The sequence below is a fragment of the Podarcis vaucheri genome, assembly GCF_965113315.1.
Source record: "Podarcis vaucheri genome assembly, chromosome: 10".
NCBI lineage: Eukaryota > Metazoa > Chordata > Lepidosauria > Squamata > Lacertidae > Podarcis > Podarcis vaucheri.
Genome location: NC_138748.1, coordinates 66,633,229 through 66,659,918, shown reverse-complemented (window position 1 = coordinate 66,659,918; position 26,690 = coordinate 66,633,229). Strand labels below are relative to the sequence as shown.

The following is a 26,690-nucleotide window of genomic DNA, read 5'->3' as shown; positions in this document are numbered from 1 at the left end:
CCCATGTACATCAGCGTACATGCACAGGCTGGGAGCCTCAATGGCGCCCCTCTGGAAGCTTCACCTGGGGCAAAAATCCAGCTAGGACCCTTCCCCCCCCCGCCCCATAGCTATGGCCCTGGCAGAATCCCTATCACTACCTCCTCTCCCGTTTTTGCTTGGGCTCTTCCTTACCTAAAAAAAAGCTCTGTGTGTATGTGTACACAGGAAGGGCAGAAAAGGAAATCCTGTATGACCCTCTTACCCACTCTTGCCCCAGGAAATCCAGGGCTTAAGGTGCGCTTCTCATTTTGCTCTTACAATACCGCAGCCTTGCTGAAAGCAAGAGGAGCGGTGCAGTGGGGAGTTTTGTAGTAGTGGAGCTTACATCTGCAAAGAGAGGGTTGATGAACGTAGGAGCCAGTGGAGGAACGCTGGGCTGGTGGGTTGTGTGGTTGTTTTCGCCAAACTTCTGGGCAAAGGAGAGAGCCTATGGGGCGTTCGGTGGGTGCTGCTCTGTAGACCTTTGCTGAAAGACCCTCCCTCTCCCAGGCACCTGCAAGGAAAGTCACGGGAGCCTTGCTCTCTCCTTGGCCTCTGGTCCTCTTAAGGCTTCTGCAGTTTCGGGCATATCGCTCATGACATGCAAAACGCTGTAATAACAGGGTGGAGGTTTGTGGGGGTTTGTGGAAGCGACAGCTGGGCGGGCGTGAGGTTAGACGGTGTTGACAGCTGGCTGCGTATGTGGCTCAGCGGTGTTGGTGGAAAGAGGAGAGCGAATGGTAGTAGTGAAGGGGCAGGCACACAGGTAGTGTGCGACCAGCGGTGGTGGTTTTTGTGATGTGCTTCCTGCGGGGGGCTGGGGGTAGGAAGCAGACGGGTGTTTTTTGCCCAGTGGGATGCTTGAGGCTGTGTTGACATGACTTGAGAGAAAACTTCCCCTCTGCCCAAACCGCTTGGAGGGAGGTGCAGGCGATGGATTGGTTAACTGTGGGTGGAGATGTTTCGGGAAGTGCTTGTTGTGTTGAATAACAGGCTAGCTGTTAAAAGAGTGTTGCATGCCTGCCTGGTGTCTGTGGTTGTTCCTCCGCCGCCTCCCCAGGCCTCCTTGCCTTCCAGGGTAATACTTAGCAACTTCGCTGTACGTTTTGCATCCAGAGAGAGCTGCCTGTGCAAACATTTCACTAATTAATTGATGCAAGTTTCCCCTCTGCGAATGTTCTCTGGTGGCAGGGAACAGCTTGCCTCCAGTGGCATGCAGAGAGAGAGAGACAGAGAGACAGAGAGACAGAGAGACAGAGAGGGTTAGTGAGGAAGCCAGAAGCTGGAACATTTAAATAAACAGTCTTAAAGGCATATTCATATGCATACATAAGTCATATTTTTTCTCTCTCTCTTTGTCTTTTACACACACACACACACACACACACACAGACAGGCACACACACGATTGCCTCCTAGAAGCTCAGCTCAGTTTGGGTAACAACATGTTATTTAAAACTGTGGCAACGAAACCAGAGAAGTTGAATTATGAGGAAGTGATTAGGCTTTTCCGGCATTTTTCTTTGGTAGAAGGAAAATAACCTAGATTCCTCTCTTCCCCCCGTGGTGAGACGTCTTCTTTTATTTAATAAAACCCTTTCTAAGATATTTGTAGTACTAGGTCCCACCACAACCTTCCCTCCCCCCCCCTGCAAAAAACACCCTTTAAAGCTGGGATGAAGGTAGGGTTTTGCAGATTAGCCGGTTAGAAGAGAAGGCAGGCTTTAAGGCTGTGGCGGTGCTGTCTGACCGATGTGTGCGTGTGAAGCATTTGAGAAGGCAAAAAGTAGGAAATATGCCATTTCCCTGTGCGCATGGAGCGGGGCATTGGATGTTCACAGGGTTGCCTTGGGGTAATCTCAGGATAAAGGAACAGGAGTCCCACACGAGTACGTATCACCCACGTTAAATCAGCTTGCAACTACCGTGGTTTCTTGAACTTCACAGATGAGTTAAGGGGTCTTTATTTGCTATGGCAATAACAGTGTTGGTATCTTTAGATTAAAGACCATATATGTATTTATGGACAAGGAGTTGATTCTTCTAGGTAACACAGCTTAATTAGGAGTATGAAGCCGCCCCCCCCCCCACAAAAGAGCCTGGGGGAAATTTGGGGCCATTTGTTTTCTGACTGGCTTAGGCTGAATGTAAAAGGGCCTTTGGTCTGATTGTGTGTGTGTGTTTTTGTGTTGCTGGGAAGCCTCCTCACACTGCTGTGCATGTTCCACGGCAAATTGGCCCGTGTGTGTATGTGTTTTTAGCCTAGCACTACTGACCCACAGCTAGGATGGTTTGTGGCAGAGTACAAGATGTTCAGTCCTGTGCATGGGAGAGAGCTTGCAAATAACCAGCTCACTGCAGGCTGGGAACCAATGCATACAGATTCCAAGCTGCTGATTTGTGCCTGGCGATGGTGTGAAACGCTGCTAAATGAGGGCAAAGGGCCGGTTTGTTGTGTGTGTGTGTGCCTCATTCTGGGGAGAAAGAACTCTCTTATAGAAACCAGAGGTCTCTCCATAGGGGAAGGTGGCTAATTTTATTCGGATAGGTTCTGAGGGTACAAACACAGGCTATGTTATCACAAATATATGCTTTTTAACGTCTCTGAGCCACCGTGCTTTACTGGACTGACTGAAAAGCAGTTTTCGTAAGAAAAAGGGGGAAAGTAATCTGTATTATTTTGTATCGAAAGAGGGTGTGGCTGTGCCGGATTAATTGATGCGTACGATCTTCCGTACGGAACATGGGCTGTTGTGCGTTGCGGGCTCTGTGTTAAGATTCGAGAGCTGCTCTGGGGAGTGGTTTGTGAGTCCAGGGTTTTTAATGGCATAGGTAATGATGGTGTTACAGAACAAAGCAGAAATTGTGGGGCCTGGATGCGGCCGGGGAAGCAACAGAAACAGCAAATGGTTACCAGAAATGGAAGGGGGTGGGCGGGAGGTGATTCGGCTACCTCTGTGCATGAACACAGGGCAAACATGCACAAACTCTTATAGCACATCTGTACACACGAAGACATGAGCCTTGTTCTAGCGTGGGGTCCTGCAGAGATTGCAAAAGTGCTGTTTGCTTCGAACCGGAACGGATGCACATGGTGCTGCCATGTGAAGATCTGTGCCTCGATAAGAGGTTCACGGAGGTGGCCGGCGCCATTTTTGCTAGGCTGTGGTGCGTGGGGATCTCGTATCTGCTGCATAAAAACTAGCCGATGGATGGCATCATCATCCTCTTGCTCCTTGATCAGCGCAAGATATGTGGGCCGCCGTAAATAAGCAGGTTGAGAGGGAGGCTCCAGATCCCACAGCATGGCCAGATACGCTTCAGAAAGACGCGGGGAGTGTTCCTCTCGACAAAAACATCATTTTGCACATGTTCACAGGGATGGTACCCAGATTGGTTTATGGAATCCTTCTTAGGGGGCAAGCTGTGCCCAAAAGCACCCTGCCTTTCATGGCATGCTTTTCAGAAACCAAGTACTGGGGTTGTGAAGAGGTTTGCCCTGCTGTGTTGTCTTGTTTTGTGGCAGAGAAAGAGAGAACAGATGCTGTGAAGAGGTTTCATTTTGCTGCTTTCTAGATGGAAGGAAGCCCTGGTTTTGTTTCGTTTCTCTTGCATGAGGGTGGCATTAAAGTCAAAAGGGCATTTTTGTAAGGGGGGGGCAGATGTTGCAGTCCCTGATGTATTCTCAGTTTGGGGCATTTGTTTTGTGGAATAACGGGAAGGTATGGATGCCAGGAAGGTGTTTGCTTCCAGCATTCCTCCCCCAGAACAAGGACAATGCTTCTTGGCTCTGTGTTGGGCTGGAAAGTCCTTCGCAATTTAGGCTTCCCTTCACGTCTTTTGTGGGATACCTCGCACATTATAAATATATATATATTTATATTTATTTTATATTTATATATATATATAAATAAAAATTCCAAGCGGGCAGCCTTGTTAGTCCGCTTCACGCACGCACAGAGCAATATCTATCTGTTGCCGTTAGGGGGCCCGAGACACCTTTCACGCGTTGCGAGGTTCACACGTGCACCCGAAATGAGGCAAACTGCTCTGGAACTGCGAGTATCAGCCTCCTCGGATTGGCTCCCTTTCTGCGCCTGCCTGTCCTGCGCCCCGCGAACGCGGGTTTGGCTGCCTGACGCGTAACATGAGGAATGTTGTTGTTGTTATTGTTATCATTTTGTGAGGGGAGACTTTTGTGTGGGGAAAGTGTCGGACTTGTTTTCAGGCGCGTCTTGGGAACGCGCGGCTTTCGCGTGTCTGAGGAGAGAACCGTGTCTCTTCCTCCGTGTGAATGTGTATGGGTCGCCTCAGGAGTTTGTTTTGACAGCCGGGCTTTTCCTCCCTCCCTCCTCACAGTGACGTGTCAAGCCCCGCCCACCCCGCTGCGCTCCCCAGCCAACACGAACACGAACGCAGCTCCCGCTGCCAAGCAGCGGCTTCCGCCCTCAGCCTCCCAAACCCGGCCGGCGCCACCTCGCACTGACTGCGGCACTGCCGCCGGCGAGCCCGCCCACACACTCGCGGCCGCCTAATCAAAACCCTGCGCTCCTCCCTCCGCACCGTTGCCAGCCAATCACAGCCTAGCGCCGCTGCCTTCCAGCCACGCCCTCAGCTTCCCCCCTCCCTCCCCCTCCCTGGCGCTCTCCCCCGCGCGTGTGCTGATTGGCTTCTCCTCCTCAAGTACGTCTCTCGCTCTCGCTCTCCTCCGCTCCCTCCCCTCCCTCCCTGCCTGCTTCTCCAGTGTTTGTTATGGTCCGGCCTCGTGCCGCCGGCTCATTTTGTCACGCGGCAGGGCCTCGCGCCGCCCTTGTCCCCGCCCCTTCTCGCTCGTTCGCTCCCTTCCCTCGTGCTTAGCTCCCTCTACCCCCCCCCCACCCCGAACCTTGTGGCGACGAGGCTTCTGATTGGCTGAGAGGAAGGCGGGAGGGAAGGAGGGGAGCTAAAAAGCGTTTATGGCGTTTTACCTCAGACATCCTGGTCCTTGAATTTTATTGGATTTTATACTAAATGCGCGCGCGCGCGCACGTAGATCTATTTATATTTAGGCATACACACACGTATATAGATTTACATACGTACATCTCTATGTATATCTACATATATCTATATAATATATATGTAGATATACATTTATAAATATGTGTGTGTGTGTGGAGAGAGAGAGAGAGAAGTTTGTATATCTACATATATAGCTATATTTCTATGACATATATGTAGCTATACATTTATAGATATATATGTGTGTGTGTGTGTGGAGAGAGAGAGGACACTGCCAACAATAATGGCACTGCCTGCTCTTGGGTTCCTTCTTACGCATGGACGAAATTGTGAAGAAGAGAAATAATCCTCATGTTTATGAATAAACGTTTAGTTTCTGTCAGTGGGCTCCTGTTGTCAGAATAATTCAACACCAGTTTTATTCTCCCACAAACCCTTCAAGCTGCGTGTTCAGTCGCTGCAGCAGGTAGAAGTTCAACAGGCAGAAATGGCGGCCGTGGCTTTTGTCTCTGCCTCAGGGGAAGCTGCACCTGGCCAGCACCCGCCTGCCAGCTGTTTAATGCAATATGGCCGAGAAGTTCCCTTCGCTGCCAATTGGACCCCCCCACCCTCAGCTTCAGGAAATGCTGTGTTATTTCAACACCATGGCTGCGGGAAGAAATGTTGCAGCGCTAGCTGTGGGAGTGGAGCCCAATGATCCCTGAATTCTAGCAACTCGTAATATAAATATAATAATACAGTGGTGCCTCGCAAGACGAAAAGAATCCGTTCCGTGATTCTCTTCGTCTAGTGGTTTTTTCGTCTTGCGAAGCAAGCCCATTGACGGATTAGCGGTATTAGCGGCTTATCTGCTGATCGGATCAGCTGATAAGCGGCTTAGCGGCTTAGAAAAAGGGGGGAAAGGAAAAAAACCCCGCAGGAACTCGCAAGACATTTTCGTCTTGCGAAGCAAGCCCATAGGAGATTCGTTTTGCGAAGCACCTCCAAAACGGAAAACTCTTTCGTCTAGCGAGTTTTCCGTCTTGTGAGGCATTCGTCTTGCGGGGCACCACTGTAATAATAGTAGTAGTATTGTGTGCAACATTTGTTATGGCAAGAACAACTTGCTGCCTTTGTGAAGAGGATCGGGGAAACTGCCCTTACATGTACTGTTATTAGGACTATAGTTCCCATCGTCCATTGCCATTGGCCATGGTGTCTGGGGCTGATGGGAATTGGAGTCCAGCAACATCCGCTCACACCCTGATACAGCCCAAGGGCCTTATTGCCGCCTGGGCCACCTTCTGGGGGCCACATGCCAATGATAGGCAAGGGCCAGAGCCACAAGTGGGTGGGAGCAGCTGAGGCAACATCGATACTTGCACAGAATTCTTACTATGAGTTAAATTTATATACCGCCCGTTGTCCAGAGAAAATTACAGGGCAGTTTTACGGCATCAAAATGCAAACCCCAAATGCATATCATAATCGCAACAACAACCGATAACCGCCTCGCTCCCCCCAAACACAATTAAAATGGCCATAGATGTTTTAATTAATCGCCTGGCTATCGAGTTACTGCATAACAGAAGTATCCTTTCTGAATCCCGTCCCACACCCTTCTCTGTCTTCCATTCAGGCAAGCAGGAGGCATTATCGGATTTCAAGCCAAACAAAAGTACGCAAGCAAGGTGAGGCTGCAAGGGGATCTGTGCAGCCAAAGGCCCAGACGTGATCCTTTGCATTTAAGATTTTACAGACTTCGTTTAGGGAATGCTAGTGTGTTTTTTCTCCATGCTGGGCTGAAGCATTGGTTTGCAGTCTCCGTCTCGTACTCGGGTGGGCTATTGCTGGCCAGCCAGATTCCTTGCAGGAACCTCAGTAGATGTTGCCAAGATTATTAAAACAGCCACCACCAGGTAGCTCTGCCGCCGCTGATTCGGCCCTGAAGGTTTCCATTATACGTCCCCCCCTTTTGCTTTTTTTTCTTTTGCGCGGCACCAAAATAGCCGACTGCAGGCTGGTGACTCATGAGAAAAACACCAGTTTGGTCACATTTGAGCGGAGCGAAACAATGCGGCAGGTAGGCAGGCGGGCAGCTGCGAAAAGGAGGATAGTGGGGTTTCTGCACAGAGGAGGAAATTTTGGAACGGAGGAAGCTTCTCTGTCTAGATCGGTATTTTCTGCACTGAGTCACAGTGGCTCTCCAAGGTTTCAGGGCTGGGAATGTTCCCAGCCTAACTTGGAGCTTCCAGCTATTGAATCTGGGACCTTCTGAATGCAAGAAAGTTGCTCTGAACTATGGCGAGAGAGGTTCCAAACTCTGTCTTTTGCATCGTTGTTAAAGCTGCAGGAGTCTCTTAGGCATCTGTTCTGCATTTGGCCACTGTCGTGTGAGGATATTTATTTGTTTAAAAGCATGCATAAGTGCCTCAATATTTTGAATATCTCTAAGATATAATCTGGACACTGGATGTTAGCTGCCTCTAAATCTCCAGATTCAGCAGGAGTCAAAATGACCATGGCTTGTCCCATCCAATGTTCAAAATTTCCCAGGCGCATTTTGCACCTGGTTATCAGCTATTGGGACCAAGTGAAAATGCCTGGGCCTGACACCATCTGGAGGTACATGTTTTTGCATGGGTCTTGCCTGTTTTCACACACTAGGAACACACCCTGTAGAATCCTGTCCGTTATATTTTATCTGCACAATCAGAATGAATTTCTGGAAGCAAAAAGTGATGTTGAGAAGTATGTTTACATTTGTTCTGCATTTGAAATCATTCTTCCTGTGCCCCTTTCCAAGGGAGGTGCTGAGGGTGGCGACATGAGAATGGGCCTTTTCAGTGGTGGCTCCCTGTTTATGGAATGCTGTTGCCGGTAAGGCACACCTTTCAGTAGCTGCTTTTAGGTGCTGGGCAAAAACATACCTGTTCGCCCAGGTCTTTGGAACTTAATTTTAGCAGGGTATGGTGGAGTTGTATCTGCTATATCTGTGTGCATCTATCTGTATCTTACTTACGTATTTTAGGTTGTGTTATTCTCTTTTTATATTTGTTTTTTAACGTTTCCTTTTTTTGTAAGTTGCTTGTGAGTTTCATTTATTTTTGAAAGAAAGCAACTAGAATAATAAAATAATAGAACTGTACAGTTAGGCACCGCAAGAATCATCTAGTCCAACCCCTGCAATTCAGGAACCTTTTGCCTAGTGCGAGAAAAGTCTTTCTTGAATAAGAACATTTTCAAAGGGCAAAAGGACAGGGACATAATAGACTCCCCCAGGAAGGGAATTTCACCACCTTGGCACCAGAAAAGGCATTGCAACCAGTGTCTGGAACTGAGGATATGACAACCTCAGCTGATGTTACAACTAGAGAAATTATTGATGTCGCTTTGCAATCCTAGGTGGTCTACTTGGAAGAAAGTCCCATTAAGTTCAATAGGACTTTCTCCCAGCCAGGCTAATGGGTATAGGATTGCAGCCTTAGCCATTTTCTCTTTTGAAGCAGCTGGCAGGCTTGCTAGCACACTAATAACATTTCCAGCTATTTGTGGGCTGCCTATCGGATAAAATTATTGCGAGGATATGTTATCCTTTCCTAAAACACATTTCTGCTAGTAAAAAATAGTACCCTTTTTGATATCTGCCTTGCTGCTGCTTTCATTAGTTTTATTGAATTGATATATATTTTTTTCTAACGTAGGAAAATTATTTCTTTTTTGAACCCGGAATTCTGTCCACCTTTCCAAATAAGGGGAAGGGCATCCTGTTGTTATGGTGTCCCGAAGCACAGTTTGTACTGTACTGTTTTATGGAGCAGTTACGATCATGAATACGGAGGGTAAATTTAAAAGGCCCATGACGGATAGCGATTATTCCTTTGCTTTGTGCAAGTATGTAAAAAAATATCTATTATTCTCCTTATGCAAGAGATGCCTGTGGCTTCACATCAAGAGCTAAGGACGTGCCAAGTTTTCAGAAGTTTCAAATTCAAACTCCTTACTTTTTAAAAAACAAAAGTCGGAAGAATTCAAAAGGCATCTTAAAAGGAAATGGCTAATGCATCATCAATCCTACAGTACACCGTAATTCGGCTTTTTAGAACTTGAATAACTTGGCTGATATTTTAACCAATTCCATACCAAGAACGGTAAGACCATAATAATAATAATAATAATAATAATAATAATTTATTATTTATACCCTGCCCATCTGGCTGGGTTTCCCCAGCCACTGGGTGGCTTCCAACTGAATATTAAAAACAATACAGCATTAGACATTAAAAACTTCCCTAAAGAGGGCTGCCTTCAGTTGTTTATTGCCTTGACATCTGCTGGGAGGGCGTTCCACAGGGAAGGCGCCACTACCAAGAAGGCCCTCTGCCTGGTTCCCTGTAACCTTACTTCTTGCAATGAGGGAACCGCCAGAAGGCCCTCGGCGCTGGATCTCAGTGTCCGGGCTGAATGATGGGGGTGGAGACGCTCCTTCAGGTATACAGGACCGAGGCCGTTTAGGGCTTTAAAGGTCTGCACCAACACTTTGAATTGTGCTCGGAAACGTACTGGGAGCCAATGCAGATCTCTCAGAACCGGTGTTATGTGGTCCCGGCGGCCACTCCCAGTCACCAGTCTAGCTGCCGCATTCTGGATTAATTGCAGTTTCCGGGTCACCTTCAAAGGTAGCCCCACGTAGAGCGCATTGCAGTAGTCCAAGCGGGAGATAACCAGAGCATGCACCACTCTGGCGAGACAGTCCGCAGGCAGATAGGGTCTCAGCCTACGTACCAGATGGAGCTGGCAAACAGCTGCCCTGGGCACAGATTTGACCTGTGCCTCCATGGACAACTGTGAGTCCAAAATGACTCCCAGGCTGCGCACCTGGTCCTTCAGGGGCATAGTTACCCCATTCAGCACCAGGGAATCCCCCACACCCGCCCGCCCCCTGTCCCCCAAAAACAGTACTTCTGTCTTGTCAGGATTCAACCTCAATCTGTTAGCCGCCATCCATCCTCCAACCGCCTCCAACTCACACAGGACCTTCACCACCTTCACTGGTTCTGATTTAAAGGAGAGGTAGAGCTGGGTGTCATCTGCATACTGATGAACACCCAGCCCAAACCCCCTGATGATCTCTCCCAGCGGCTTCATATAGATATTAAAAAGCATGGGGGAGAGGACGGAACCCTGAGGCGCCCCACAAGTGAGAGCCCAGGGGTCTGAACACTCATCCCCCAACACCACTTTCTGGACACGGCCCAGGAGGAAGGAGCGGAACCACTGTATAACAGTGCCCCCAGCTCCCAGCCCCTCAAGACCAAAATGCCACTGAGATTCGATAAAATGCCTGTAACAGTACAAAATGTGATAATGAACTAAATTTTTGATTTGCTCATGATTGCACACTGAGATCTAGGGGCCATGGGGGGGGGGACGGGTAATCCTATATACCATGCCATCTTTATCCTGGATCCACCCGTGAGTGGAAGCAGACAGCTGTCAATCACCCTACAAAACCACCAACCAGCTGATTGGAGGTTAAAGCATCCCCCTTTGAAGTTGCTCCATCAGCGCCAATCAGCTGATTGACATGGGGAGTGTCAAAAGGAGCGTTTGCCTGCTAGAGGCTCCATGTCATATAGAGTTGGAAGGGACCTCAAGGGTCATCTAGTCCAACCCCCTGCTGCAATGCAGGAAACTCAGCTAAAGCATCCTTGACAGATGGCCATCCAACCTCTGCTTAAAAACTTCCAAGGAAGGAGAGCCCACAATACCCCCATGGAGACTCTTGAACAGCTCTTACTGTCAGAAAGTTTTTCCTGATGTTTATTCGGAATCTCCTTTCTTGTAACTTGAAGTCATTGTTTTGAGTCCCACCCTCCAGAGCAGGAGAAAACAAGCTGGCTCCATCCTCCATGTGACAGCCCTCGAGATATTTGAAAATTGCTATCATATCTCCTCCCAGTCTCCTCTTTTTCAGGCTAATGTTGTTATCCTTTGCTAGCTTGCATGGTTTTATGTTTATTATTAACACCATATTTTATTTTATTTTTTCTTTCATTCTCCTTTTCGGCACCCAAAATCAGGTTTACCCATTCCCCCTCACCCTGGCGTAGCTATTCTGCCTTTGAAAAGTGTGTGGCAGGCAGAAATTCAGCAGGTGAAGTTTCGCTTGCTGCTCAGAGGCACCAGAGACCCTGTAAAAAGGCCCAACAGTCCCAAGCGAAATGTAAACAACCCTAATCCAAATTCAGGGAACTGTGCTGCTACTGCTCATATATTTCAGGGTTGCTCTCTGTTTTGGGCATAGACCCTCCATGCATTTAATAGCTGCATGACAGCCAGAAACTTAACAGATGCAGCTTTTTAATTCCTTCCTCCTTGTGTGTGTGTGGGGGGGGGGGAAGCTTCCACAGTGGATTTCTGCCTGTTATACAGCTGTTGGAAAATGCAGCGCCTCACCCAGCGCGGAAAAGAAAAGCTGAAATTACTCTACATAGTGCCTTGCCCCTGCAAAATTCACAGAGGGAAGGGAAGAAGGGCAGAGGCCCCAACTGGGAGAGCTGAGAGAGAACACAGCCTTTGAGATCACTGGGAGGGGAATTTACCTACTAGGAACGAACTGTTCTGCGTTTCTTCCTGTGCGGTATATACGGGGTGCGGGGGGAAGGAAGGGTGTGTGTATTCCCTCGGTAGATGGAAACCACCGACTTCTGATGTGTATTTCCTGATGCTAATGGTCATAGACAGGGACCTTGGTTTATTGCACATCAGAACTCAAGAATCCCAGAGAAGGAAAGCCCAGTTCTCTCAAACGGTGGAGGCTGCTCCATTAAGAATGCAAGGGCGTAAGAAGAAGGCTGCAGGATCAGGCCAGTGGCCAAGCAGGTCCCTGTGCGAAACCAGCAAGCAGGATTTGAGCACTCTCCCTTCCAGTGGTTTCCAGGAACTGGGGGGGGGGGAGAGAAAAAAAAGGCAATACCCAAATATAAGCTGCTCCCTTAAAATCAGGTTACAGGCTGAAAATCACTGCGATTGGTCGAATTGTAACTCCGGGCCAGTTTAAGCCTTTGATCTTGCAAGCCCGCAAAAGTTAAAATCGCAAATCACTATTCAGTTGCTGCAATTCCGATGACCCCCGCCTTCCTACAGCTCCTCCTCACCCAGTTCTGTCCCAAGCACTGTGAGGCACCTTCATCTTTTCTGGCTTTCCTCTACCCTCTTCATGCGTCTTTCGATTTGGGGAGACCAGGGGGGGAGAAGAGCTGCCTGTCGCAGGAGGGAGAGGGCACCCTGGATTCTTCACCAGCCTGACTCATCTCTGCCTCTCCTCTCCAGCCTCCTCTCCTGCCTCTGATTCTGGGCTGCTCTCTGGCACAGCCTCTCCCTGCTCACGAAGCCCTGTTGCCTCTTCAGCATCCGACACCTCCTTCCCCCAGTCTTCTCCATCTTCTCCCTCTGACCACTCATCGTTGTTCCACCACCAGTTCCCGGGCTCTGAGCCTCCTTCTCTTGGGAGTTCCCCTGCTGGTTCCTCCCACCATTCCTCTGCGTCCGACCAGTTAATGACACTCAGTGGCCTCTTATCACTGCAAGTTACTTTCTGCATGGCTTTTCCTGTTGTGTGGTGAGCCTCCCCAGTCTCACACCCAGCGGTGTGGCCTGGGGACTTGCGCGATGGGGGGAAGTCATGCGACGAGCATGATCCCCACGGCAACCGTGATGTGTGTTCCTGCCAGTGATGGCGTGGGAAGGAATGCGTCAGTCATTGGGATGGATGTGCTTGCATGGTGTTATGCAGCTACGTTATGCCATCCTGTGGGTGGCACCGCAACCCAAGGACGCCATGGTCTCCATTGTTTAGATAGCTGCTCTCCTGTTCTTGTAGATCGTATTTTCTTCCCTTGATCTTTCAGATAGCTCTTTCTGATCATGGCAGAAGTATGTGTTCACAAATTCATTTTTCTTTGTATTTACCCTTGTGTTTTTAAATAGCAGCTGTGGAATGCGTATGGGATTAACTCTTCCACACCTCCATGCCATGGTCTTAATGTTAATCCCTGCCCCCTCCTTATTGCCAGTTATTTGTTTATAAAAGTATTCCTATACAGTACCTCCAATCCATACGAGGTGGTATACAGCAGTGTATACAGGGACACGGGTGGTGCTGTGGGTTAAACCACAGAGCCTAGGACTTGCCGATCAGAAGGTCGGCGGTTCGAATCCCCGCGACGGGGTGAGCTCCCATTGCTCGGTTCCTGCTCCTGTCAACCTAGCAGTTCGAAAGCACGTCAAAGTGCAAGTAGATAAATAGGTACTGCTCCGGCGAGAAGGTAAACGGCGTTTCCGTGCGCTGCTCTGGTTTGCCAGAAGCGGCTTAGTCATGCTGGCCACATGACCCGGAAGCTGTACGCCAGCTCCCTCGGCCAATAAAGCGAGATGAGCGCCGCGACCCCAGAGTCGGTCACTACTGGACCTAATGGTCAGGGGTCCCTTTACCTATACAGCAGCATATACAACAAAACCACCACAAAAAGGTCCAAAATTATTAAGATCAGTGGCAGACAATATTAAAGTAGTTGCATAGATCTGCCTACAGAAAAAAGCTCTTGGAAGAGTTGAAAATAAAAAGTGAGGGTGTCTGCTGCATCTCTGCTGGAAGCGTGTTCAGAGCACGGGACCAGCAACACTGAATGCCCACTAGGAGGCCAGTCCAGGAAGGAAGCATGTCTTCATGCAAATGGCAGGTTTGGAGGTGCCGGGTGATTTTCATTGAGACCACCAAGCGGGGGAAAGGGTTAAATCCCCTTCACCTCTATCACAGCAGGTCCCAATCCAGATCAGGGCCCCTCACAGCTGCTATCTGAAAACAACAACAATAAACACAAAGGACGCCGTCTTCATTTATGTCTGGTTTGACCCTCACTGTTTCATTATTTTTTTAAGAGTCTCTTCGAACTGAGCATATAAGCAAGCCCATTGCCTTGTACCAGTAAAGACATTCATTAAAAACTTAGTTACTTGAAGAGCAAATTTCCAGTAACAACTGTAGTTGAGCAATGGGAGGAATTCCCATCGCTGTAGTCTGCGGGGCGGATTAGATGACCCTCCCTTGGGTTGAAGCACGCTGTGTCCCCTGGAAGGTTTGGCAGATGGGGCTGGCTTAGGATTCACTTGTAAACTTCATAGCTGTGCAATTCTCAGGGGCCCCCTCGTGCGGCTTTATAGAACCCACCAAGAAATTAACAACATATGAACGCGCAGCCGAAGCACAATTTATTAAAGCAGATTGTGCATCGGTATTAAAAGCAAACAGAGATGAAAAGTCAACAGAGAGACAGCTCCGCTGCACTTGGCTCAGAAGCACGTCTTTCCGAAACAAGCCTGTCTCCACTCCAACGGAAGAAGTGCGAATCTTGATTAGAAATTAGAATGGCGGGGCAGGAAGAAAGGAAGCATCTCTTTGGCTGGACAAATAACAGAACGTGTGCCAAAACCAACAAGGACGAACAGATACAAAGATGGACAGGGCCCATGAACCTTTAACGCTTGCGTAGATTAGAAGAAGGACTTTTCGTGGTGGTCCCCCTCTCCTCCCCATGTGTGTAGGAAACCTGCCAAAATTTTCTCTCCTGCATGCTTACTGAAAGTAGAGGAGCTTCTGTTCTCCTTGGCGATTCATATTTATCCATAACAAGCCTGGGGTGTATACCTGCATCCCATAATAATAATCTTATCTGTCTATGTCACCTGGTTGCCCCAGCCACCCTGGTCAGCTTCCAGCAAATTAAAACATATTCTTGAGAAGCCATTGAGAGTTGTCGTGAATGCCTTTAAAAAATCACCTTTGGCTAATAAAGAGTCATTCCTTCTCCTCTGACAGATGGGACTATGCTTTGCTCATTCATGCTTCTGTACCATCAAGCATGGTTCCTGCAGTGTGCCAGGCATGGCGCTGCCCTTGAAGTTGACTCCAAAGCTTCAGCTGGTGCTTCAGGCCTTCTGAAGCTGGGATGGAGAACCTGTGGTCCTCTGGACCTCAGTTGGATCACCACTTCCCATCATTGCTGACCATTGGCTATAGAATCATTTAATCATTGGCCAAAGCCCATTTAAAGTACATGGCTTGCCCCAGAGAATCCTGGGAACTGCAGTTTGCTGGAAATTGTAATTCTGTGAAAGATAAGTTATGGTTCCTGGGATTCTTGAGGGAAGCCATGTGCTTTAAATGAATAGTGTGAATGTGTTCCTGGTAACACAGGCAGAAGCACAAGATGGATGGGCGTTTCTTGGCAAGCAATGATGAGATGAATGGCAGGGGGTGAGTCTGTGGTGTCATGTAGCAGCTAAGAAGGTTTATGTGGTCTTTGGTCATAGAATCATAGAATCATAGAGTTGGAATAGACCACAAGGGCCATCGAGTCCAACCCCCTGCCAAGCAGGAAACACCATCAGAGCACTCCTGACATATGGTTGTCAAGCCTCTGCTTAAAGACCTCCAAAGTAGGAGACTCCACCACACTCCTTGGCAGCAAATTCCACTGTCGAACAGCTCTTACTGTCAGGAAGTTCTTCCTAATGTTTAGGTGGAATCTTCTTTCTTGTAGTTTGGATCCATTGCTCCGTGTCCGCTTCTCTGGAGCAGCAGAAAAGAACTTTTCTCCCTCCTCTATGTGACATCCTTTTATATATTTGAACATGGCTATCATATCACCCCTTAACCTCCTCTTCTCCAGGCTAAACATGCCCAGCTCCCTTAGCCGTTCCTCATAAGGCATCGTTTCCAGGCCTTTCACCATTTTGGTTGCCCTCCTCTGGACACGTTCCAGTTTGTCAGTGTCCTTCTTGAACTGTGGTGCCCAGAACTGGACACAGTACTCCAGGTGAGGTCTGACCAGAGCAGAATACAGTGGCACTATTACTTCCCTTGATCTAGATGCTATACTCCTATTGATGCAGCCCAGAATTGCATTAGCTTTTTTAGCTGCCACGTCACACTGTTGGCTCATGTCAAGTTTGTGGTCAACCAAGACTCCTAGATCCTGACTGGGAGCTGGTAGAAGTTGAGTGCTCAACAGCAACACCCACGGACCCACAGGGTCACTATCTCTGTTGTAAAGTGTGGACCGTTTCAGCTGTTCTGGGACAGTTACATTGGTGGCCAGTTTGCTTCCAGTCCCAGTTCAGGCTGCTGGTTTTAACCTTTGTTAAAAAAGCTGGGAATAGGTAATCTGTAGCCCTCCAGATGTTGGATTCCAGGTTCTATCGGTCCCAGCCATCATGTTTTAAAGACTTGCATGGCTTGGAAACTTCAACCCTTAAGGTAGTATTTCCCAACAGCTTGGAGCAAGGCTTTTATGGTGACATCTCTGAAACAGGAATCTCTCTATCATGTATGATCTAGTTGAGATTCCTGCACTGCAGGGTCCCTTCCAACTCAGCAATTCTATGAAGTAAACCCCTTTGAAATATGAAAGAAAAATGTATTTAATGAACTAAATACTGTAGAATCTGGCAATTAGGGTCAAAAACCCAATGCACCACCATTTTATATAGTGACATCACTGTACATAAAATACTGCTTTTTCTAGAGCCTTATGAGTCAATAGCATTAAAAAGGATAGCAGCTTAATAACATCCGCTTGGCAACCGATAATTTGCAGAGGACAGTTTTATATTTTTCGAAGCACATCCAGATTAAATGCACCACTTTATGACAGCTAAATGGAAAGAGAACCGGCAGTCTGTTAATCTACAGCAACCATGGGTAGCCTTGGATGATGGGAAGAGTCTTGTAAAAAGAAAAAGAAAAGAGAAACACTTTACAGCTTGCAAGCCAGAAGATTGCTGGAACACGTCCATTTATAGTAAGATTCAAGAGAAGATTTAATAACATTTGACTTTAAGCTTGTTAAAGACCAACTTGGTTTGGCTGCCAAGTTTATTAGTCTAATGGCAACAAAATTAATCACCAAACAGGAAAACAAAGGTCTTTTTGCAAAGTCCGGGCATTTATGCTCTGACCAAAGAGCTGTAGTGTTTGTGTGTTGACCTAGGAACCAAAGTGTCTCTTTTGTGCTTTCAAGTTGGACTCTTCCCATTGGTTTTCTCTCTATACTAGTGTTGCACCAGTCTGTTATCACGCAGTCCCATTGAGCTCCCATTGGAGGATCTGGAATGCCTTTGGAGTACCCTGGATATGAATGAGGTTAGGATGGAGTAGGCAAAAGCAGGCTGTATCACAGCAGTGGCCATGGCGTGGGAGTGAGAAGGGAGAGACACTGAGGGGGGGGGGGATGGTTTCAAACAATGGGAGAGATCTGAAAAGATTGGGAACAGAGGAACACTGAGGGATTCTTATTATTATTACTACTACTACTACTAGGAAAAATAGTGGAGATGGGTGCAATGCAGAAATCAACTCTGAAAAGCTAACACAGCAAAGCCTTTATCACCTCCCCTATCACTGCATTCAGATCTTAATTTTAACCATCACGATCCCCCTCTGTGTTTTACGTGCTCACTCTACTCAAAACTTCCCTGCTGTTTAAAACCATCGCTTCCCACCCTTACTGTCACTGCTTTACTGAAACCTCTGCTGTTGCTTAAAACTGCGGCTTTCCTCCTCCATCGCTGCTTAACCCAAACCTCTGCCATTTTTTAAAGTTGTCTGTTTCCCTCTCTCACTGCCTCACCACCTTTGCTTTACTCAAACCTTTCCCTCTTCCATTCCTCAGCTACCTTATGCATGAGAGACAAGGTAAAGGTAAAGGGACCCCTGACTGTTAGGTCCAGTCGCGGACAACTCTGGGGTTGCGGTGCTCATCTCACTTTACTGGCCGAGGGAGCCAGTATACAGCTTCCGGGTCATGTGGCCAGCATGACTAAGCTGCTTCTGGCGAACCAGAGCAGCGCCCGGAAACGCCGTTTACCTTCCCGCCAGAGTGGTACCTATTTATCTACTTGCACTTCCTGCTTTTGAACTGCTAGGTTGGCAGGAGCAGGGACCGAACAACGGGAGCTCACCACGTTGCAGGGATTTGAACCGCCGACCTGATCGGCAAGCCCCAGGCTCTGCAAATACCGTTTCACTCCTGGTGCCGTCTGTTGTCTTCTACACGAAGATCCAGATTCAGTGCAATAATTTAGAACAGGTGTTTTGTTAGCAAGCAAACACCCACGTTTGCAAAACATCCTTCACTGAACGTTCTCTAGCTGAACAAGCTTACGGCGCATAAGATTCCTGGGGGTGGTCTGTTCGAGGAAGGATTCAGGTAGAATTCTGGTCACTTAGTGGCTGAAGCATCAAGCGGCAACTTGCACATGTGATTGTGGCATGATGGATATAATAACCCCACTAAGATAGAAGATGCATTGTACAGTTTTTCAAAGGAATCATTTCACGTGTCCTGCTATAGGCATCAAGCGCTGAGAAATTGCATTAAGCTTAGATATGTGTGATTCGCTCGTCTACCAGTGTCATCCAGGATTTTTGGTTCGGATGCCTTGGAAGCTCAGAAACCGAAAGGTCAGACGGCAAGAAGTCTACATATGTGTAGTTCCTCTGCCATGCAGAACAGCATGATATACAAATATCAAGAATGGTAAAAGGTCATTGGCTTCCGGTATGAGCTTGTTTCCTGAGCAACTCTCTTTCTCTCTCATCAGAGTAGATCTAAAAAAAACACCCAGTTTCTCAGAAAGAAAGAAAACACCCACACAGCTCTTTCATTTTTCCTGCCTTGATGCAAAGAGTTCATCTTAGGCAAGGGTCAGCAAACTTTTTCAGTAAGGGGCTGGTCCACTGTCCCTCAGACCTTGGGGCGGGGGGGGCGGGGCGGACTATATTTTGAAGAAAAAATAACGAATTTCTGTGCCCCACAAATAACCCAGAGATGCATTTTAAATAAAAGCACACATTCTACTCATGTAAAAACACGCTGATTCCCAGACCGTCCGTGGGCCAGATTTAGAAAGCGATTGGGCCGGATCCAGCCCCCGGGCCTTAGTTTGCCTACCCATGGTCTTAGCTGTCCATTTTTGTTTAGCAAAAAAGTGACCGCAAGGTGGGGAGGCAGGATAGAAGTTCAGGACGTGAGAGAGGCTATGCATTATCATGGCGAGAAAATGGAGAAGGCACGTACAAATTGTGGTAGCCAAGCATCGGTATCTGCTAGCCAGCTATGAAGTCCGTTTGCACCATGCATTTAGCCGGTGTTAGAAACTCAGATTTATAAGCTAGGCCTAGGTTATGGTCGCCGCAGCAGAATGTCTATTCACCAGGGGGTTGGACTAGATGTCCCTTAGGGTCCCGTCCAACTCTACAGTTCTAGGATTTTGTAAGACCTTGGGGGAACTACGATTCTGTGATCTCAGCTACAGTGCTTGACTTTAGCTTGCTCTTACAACTTGTCCCAGTATGGAAGAAGGAGAGAAACACAGTGGAAATGGAAATGGTATCAGATATGGACTAATGCAGGGGCTTTTAAACTGTGGTCTGTGAGTTTCATTTGGGTGGTTTGTGGAAAGGCTGCAGCTCCGTCCAATATCTCTGTGCTCCACCCTGGAATTACTTTCCTTGGTGTGACGATGAAGGACTTAAGATGCCCAGCAAGGGGTCCACAATTTGCGCTGCAGTGCAGAAGCACAAAAGGTCTTTTGCACAAGACGGCTGGCTCGGTGGAGATGTGAAGTCGCCAGCCTGGTGCCAAGAAATCTCCACGTCATTGCAATTTGACCTGCACTCAGCGCCCAGGGAATTCCAAATACTGCATTTATTGTATGCAGTTAGCGCAGTGGGACCTGCTTCTTAGCAGATATGTGAAAATTTAGGAAGTTGGAAGTTGCCCTATACAGTACTGCATCAGACAGTTGGTCCAACAAACTCAGTATTCTCTACACTGCCAGTCAACAGCACCATTCACCAGAGAGCCAGTGTGGTGTAGTGGTTAAGAGCGGTGGACTCGTAATCTGGTGAACCGGGTTCGCATCTCCGCTCCTCCACATGCAGCTGCTGGGTGACCTTGGGCCAGTCACACTTCTCTGAAGTCTCTCAGCCTCACTCACCTCACAGAGTGTTTGTTGTGGGGAAGGAAGGGAAAGGAGAATGTTAGCCACTTTGAGACTCCTTAGGGTAGTGATAAAGCGGGATATCAAATCCAAACTCCTCCTCTTCTTCTCCGCTTCTTCCCCGCATAACAAAAACTGTGAGAAAGATGTTCAAAATGTTCAAAAGTAGGAGTTACATGGCTTGGCTTTTGAAAAATAAGGGATCCACAGTAGAACTGGGCAATATATCGTCCAAACCTGGCTTGAAGTCCATATCGCCATAATCGGTTTCATAATTTTTGACCTGGCAATATATCGCGAATTACGATGCGTGTGTGTTCTATGCCAAAACCACGATGCAGGGAAAACCGCGAAGCCAGACAGTGCCTCCACCCTTATTCCAGACATCGCGATGTATCGGTATATCACGATGTTTCACTGGTGATATATCACGATGTTGAAAAGCAGGTATCGCCGCGCCCTACTGTTTTCCTACTCATAACTCCACCCTTATTTCAGATATCGTGATGTACTGGTAGATCGTTTTCCTGGTGGAAGGATGTCAAATTTGGCAGAGCTGCAGTGCCAGGTAGCTATCACTAGGTGGACACAAAGACCGCAGCATAGCAGCGGTTGGTACAGCATTCTCTTATTTCCAAGCCCTCTGCTAACCACCCAAGTAGCCAAAGGCACCGTTTGCTTCATTTGTGAAGACAGGGTGAGCCTGCTGCGATCACATATAATCAGTGGGGAATTTGGCCCCGTTAAAGTGTTGGTGCTGTTACTCATTTATCCCGTTCATACCCTACATTTCCTCCCGAAAGAGCTCTGTTAAGAACATTTTTGCAAGTCAATCCGTGCAACAAAGGATCGCCTTGTCCCTTACGAACTCTGCAGTCCCCTTCAGATGATATTCAGAGGCCCTTTTCTGCTATCCTCCACAGCCGTTTAGGTCCCAAAATGGAACTGTGTTGTTTCCCCCCCCCCCCCAGGGGTTTGGTGAGTCTGCCAGGAAGGGCTGAAAGCACCTAGGTCTGCTTAGCCTGGAAGAGAGGAGATTTGGGGAGGGGAGTGACAGGTGTCTTCAGGTATCTGAAGAGTAGGGTATGTTCTCAGATGCGCCTGAGAACCACTAAGTAGAAATATCGGGAAAGCAGGTTTTTGGCTCAACATTAAGGAGGGACTGTCTAACAGTTAACAGAGTGCTGGGACCCCCTCTGCTGGAGATATCTTAGGAGACGGTGGCTGTCAGAGATGCTGTAGCCCATGGGTAGGCAAACTAAGGCCTGGGGGCCAGATCCGACCCAATCGCCTTCTCAATCCGGCCCGTGGACGATCCGGGAATCAGCGTGTTTTTACAAGAGTAGAATGTGTCCTTTCATTTAAAATGCATCTTTGGGTTATTTGTGGGGCCTGCCTGGTGTTTTTACATGAGTAGGTTAAGAGACTGTGACTAATTCCAAGCTCACCCCGTGATCTTCATGACTGAGTGAGACTTCGAACTCCGATCTCCCAGGTTCTAGTCCAGCGCTCTAACCACTGTACCATATTAGCCCACTAGAGTTCTCCTGCTATGGGGCAGCTGTATACCGTATTTTTTGCCCTATAGGGCACACTTTTCCCCCTCCAAAAATGAAGGGGAAATGTGTGTGCGTCCTATGGGGCGAATGCAGGCTTCAGGAAGCTATCCACAAGCCTTGCAAGCCCGGCGGGAGTAAATTTTTTTTATTCATTTCCGCCCCAAAAAACGAGGTTTGTCCTATGGGCCGGTGCGCCCTATAGGGCGAAAAATACGGTAAATCAAGTAGGTAAATAAATATGGGGAAAGTAAAATGTCCCTTAGAGAAGGATCTGAAAATATTTTCCTTAATGTTACTTAGTCATAGGGGCAGGTTTGCAATATGGCAGACATTCTTGTGGCTGCATTGTCCGTAACTGGTTTTGCTTATGAATCCATTGAATTAAAATGAGGTATGTACTCCTCCCCCAAATGAATATTTACTTTTGCTGTTTTTTGTTTTAATGCTGATAAGTGTTGGCAAAAGAATTCAAAGGCGAAGGAAAGGACTGCTCTCCTATGGAAGGGCTTCCCATTCAAAGTAGTGACCAGATGTGTACAGTGAATGACAGTGAGCATTAGCAGTGGAAGGAAAGTGATAAGGTCTGCATGGAAATGGTTTTTATTGTGGGGTGGGAGAGACTGGAGGTTGCCCCCTCTTTTCTACAACTTCGGCCATTTTTGGCTAAAAGTCTCATCTCACCCGTGTCCTTTGACTCTGGTAAAGGTAAAGGTACCCCTGACCATTAGGTCCAGTCGCAGACGACTCTGGGGTTGCGTGTTCATCTCGCTCTATAGGCCGAGGGAGCCGGCGTTCATCCGCAGGCAGCTTCTGGGTCATGTGGCCAGCATGACTAAGCCGCTTCTGGCGAACCAGAGCAGCACACGGAAACGCCGTTTACCTTCCCACCAGAGCGGTACCTATTTATCTACTTGCACTGGCGTGCTTTCGAACTACTAGGTTGGCAGGAGCAGGGACCGAGCAACGGGAGCTCACCCCGTCGCAAGGATTCAAACCGCCGACCTTCTGATCGGCAAATCCTAGGCTCTGTGGTTTAACCCACAGCGCCACCTGCGTCCCTTGATGCTGGTAGAAGCCTTAAAATCCAGAAATGTCCTCTGCCTTCCGCATTCTGCAGAAGAACAGCTTTCCTCAGCCTCGCTGACTGGAGATGATGGACCTCCCAGTCCAAAACATCTGGAGGGAACCAGCATAAGGAAGGCTGTCATAGAGTCATCAGCTGTGTCCCTTCCAACCCCACAATTCCATGATTTCTGTTACACATTTTCCGGATATCTCTTTGACCGTCTTAGGAACTTCAGTCTCAATGTCGTCACTGTTGTTTTATTTCAAAGACCGCAGGTTCCAGCCAATACCGCTGGACCGATGGCAGGTGCAGTCAAACATCTGGGAAGCCACAGGTTTTCCAATGGCCTCCCACCTGTTTTATTTCTGTACACCAACCCACACCCAACCAGGTGCCATCTCATTAATTTTGGACTCCCAACATGACTATGTTGGCTTGGCCAGGTGTAGATCCAAAACATCTGTAGGGAGAGTCCCAGTAGTCTCCAGCGAGCTGTGATGGTTATTTTTAAGAGTGGCCTGCAGATTTTAGACTGTGGTGCATGCGTGTGTTCCCTCACGTATAATTGTGTCTGTCTCTCCCTTTCAGGTTCAGGGACCGCTTGGTTTGAGGTTCCCCTCACGTTGTTCTTCATTTGAACGCTCTGTCTCTTCGTGAGGATGCATCATCAGTTCACGTTGGAGGGAAGGATTTCATCCCGGCAAGCAGAGAACCCCATGGTTGTTTCCTAGGCAACCACTCGCAGAATCATTTCGAAGGCTAAAAACTGTTGCACGAAGCAACAGGTTGTGCTAACATCTCCCATCTTCCCCTCCCCGGAAGACCACTTCCACTATCCTCGTGTCGTTTCCAGTGGTGATTGTGGGTCGCTCTTTTTATACTGGTCTGGAACATAAGGAGATCACTGCTGGATTTGGAAAATAGATTCCAGGTGATGGATGATTCCATAGCCACACCTGAACAATCCAATCCAGCGATGCACCAGTTCAAAAAATGTTGATGTCCAAGCTGAATGTTTTTGATGCAATGTGGGCCTGCTATATTTGTTGTCTACAGTAGGCCGAAGAGTCTTGTCTCTTCCCAATGAAACTCGCCCCCTGCTCCTTTGGACTTCTCTTGCTGTGGCTCAGGAGCAGAGACCCGTCACTTCCACCTCCCATAGTGATGTGGCCTCCACTGTGGGTAACTGATGCACAAGTGTGCCTTAAAAAACACACACATAAGTAACCGCTTTCAGCTCATCAGAGAGACGGGCACTGTTTGGGGTGTGAATACGCAAGACCTCGGTCCACGACTGTTGAGGAGATTACATGTTGGAAGTCCCATCGTTTTCTGCCGTGGCGCAAACGAACCAAAGGTAGGCACTGAGAAGGTTTTGTGCGCCAGGTGTGGGGGAATCGGAGGTTGAATTGAAGGGGAAGTTGTAGGAGCAGTCAGGAGCCAGGTGGTTAATAAATTCTTACTCCACTCTTCCTCCTGAAGGACACAAATAATAAGACATCTAGGAAACGATGGCAATGCAGATGTAGACTGGGAAAGATCCTTGCTTAAAAGGCTTGTTGGATGAGGCCTTCAATAGGTTTCCAGTAGGTCATGGTAGCAAGGTAAGAGAACTGGGGGGAGGGCCACATCAGGCCACCAAAGTGGCCCTTTAGGGATTACATGGGTCGAAGTGTCTAAAAAGCCCAGGACACAAATTTTCACAGCCCTCTTATCAGTTGTGGCGGCTCAGTTACCAGAAGTACAATGGCACCTCTGGTTGCAGATGGGATCCGTTCCGGAGATCCGGTTGGATCCCAAGGTTTCCACAACCTGAGGACCGTTTCTGCGCATGTGCAGCCCTCTTCTGCACATTCGCGCATGGTGAAACCTGGTAGAATGCTTCCGGGTTTGCCGCACGCACACCCCAAAGTTTACCTAACCAGAGGGTTACGTAAACGGAGGTACGACTGTAATGTATTTACCGTTAACTCTGGAAGTATATCCTTGATTCTGACCAAACAAAACCTTCTGACATACATTTTGCTCTAGGAAGATACCGAAAACCCTTCCGCTTTGGATAGAGCAGCCAGCCTTGCCCCACTGCTTCCCAGCTGCTGGGATTCGAGGTTCGGATTATTTTGCCCACTGGTTACCCTTCATTCCTGCTGAAATCATTGGGACCAAAGTCGCAACTTGCTTATCCCACTGATTTCAGTGGGGCCAAAGCGCAGTAGACGTAACATCACTCCAATCCAGCGGTTTCCCAACCTTTTTGAGGCCTCCGGCCCCTTGGTTCTGTAAACTCATCTCCTGTGGGGCCCGCTCCCCCCCCCCAACTTATAAAAAAGCATTATTCAGAAGAGCGGTTTGCACGACCTGCAGGAGAAGTTGACAACACAATAAAATCCAAGCAGTGGCCATTAATTGCACATTTATTCAAAATCCAATTGAAGCAGTTTAGTTTAATTCGACAGAAGGGATGGTTTCGATCCAGCTTTTCAAAGTCTGGCAGTCATTTGCATCTCCAGCATCCCTGCTTGCTTCTTAGTCCCACTCCCTGGGGGGCAGCCCTGCCCACTTTGTGAACCAGTCCTCTCCTAGACTTGGGTCTCCAGCTGTTTCCAGACTACAACTCCCATCATCCCTAGCTAGCAAGACCAGTGGTCAGGGATGATGGGAATTGTAGTCTGAAAACAGCTGGAGACTGAAGTTTGGGAAACTGCTCTAGTCCAATACATTCAAGGTCCTTCTTCAACCTATTTCGTCTGCCCGGACACTGAGGTCCAGCGCCAAGGGCCTTCTGGCGGTTCCCTCGCTGCGAAAAACCAAGTTACAGGGAACCAGGCAGAGGGCCTTCTTGGTAGTGGCACACGCTCTGTGGAACGCCCTCCCACCAGATGTCAAAGAGAAGAACAACTACCAAACTTTTAGAAGACATCTGAAGGCAGCCCTGTTTAGGGAAGCTTTTAATGTTTAATAGGTTTTTGTATTTTAGTGTTTAGTTGGAAGCCGCCCAGAGTAGCTGGGGAACCCCAGCCAGATGGGCGGGGTATAAATAAAAAAATATTATTATTATTATTGTTGTTATTGTTATTATTGCAACTTGAAAATGGGAAGCGTGGAAGTAGAATGAATTATGGGGGGAAAACAACAACTAGAGATGTGCATTTATGGAATCCCTAGACTGGCGAAGGCCCAGAGAGCTTTCCCAATTGCTTGGCTGACTGCCAGTTCTGCTTTTCCTGGGTTTTGTTTTGTGCAACGTTTCCTGGTTTTGTTTCTTGGCCTTTTTGTTTCATTTATTCTTATGCAAGTATTGATTTCTGTGGAAAGGCAGCCGGTCCCTCTGAACGCTAACAACAAAGGCAATCATTCTGAATGCGGATTTTGACGCCTGTGACTCAGAATGTGATGTGCTGGGGGACTATTTATTCGCTTGCTAGTTTTCCGGGGAGAAATCTCAAACCGGTACAGGTCTCAGGTGTGCATACATTCCTCCTGCTGTCCAGGGAGAGAAAAGTAGCCGCTGTGTTGAAATATGCAGTGTTTATTTGAGCATGCTGTCTCCTTGATCACCCATTCGAAACCTCCCTTTCTTTCCAGGGACAGTTTGTTCTTATTTAATAGTGAAGACAGAATGGCCATTGGGAGGTGGCTCAATAGTGCTGTCCCTGCCCTTCAAACAAACAAACACACACACACACATCTCTCTGCTCTGGGTTGTATTTAAACATGCAATATTGTGGGCTCTTAGCAACTTGAGGTGGTGAAAAAACATTGTGTCAAGGTCCTGTTGGCCAGCGTCTGTGACATCACCAACACAGCCCCCCCTCCATCTTTAGAGCAACTGTTTTTAGAATACTTGGGATTGTGTGCGCGTGTACTGTAAAGGATGAATATATATGTGTGTATAACTGAGGACAGTGGTACCTCGGGTTAAGAACTTAATTCGTTCTGGAGGTCCGTTCTTAACCTGAAACTGTTCTTAACCTGAAGCACCACTTTAGCTAATGGGG

General features: G+C 47.9%; 1 protein-coding gene across 14 annotated transcripts in view; it reads left to right on the top strand.

Moving 5' to 3' along the window:
• The window catches only part of LOC309541425 (endonuclease domain-containing 1 protein-like), a 157,928-nt gene that overhangs the window by 11,560 nt on the left and 119,678 nt on the right, over positions 1-26,690 (top strand). For 10 of the 14 annotated variants that reach the window (XM_082239274.1, XM_082239285.1, XM_082239284.1 and 7 more), the window contains exon 2: positions 23,281-24,049. The exons of 1 other annotated variant lie outside the window; for it this stretch is intronic. The gene's annotated coding sequence lies outside the window, so the exon portion shown is untranslated. Of the gene's footprint in view, positions 1-423; positions 788-21,995; positions 22,018-22,070; positions 22,208-23,280; positions 24,050-26,690 lie in introns of those variants that run through there. 3 more of the 14 variants (XM_082239281.1, XM_082239282.1, XM_082239283.1) reach the window with 3 other exon arrangements.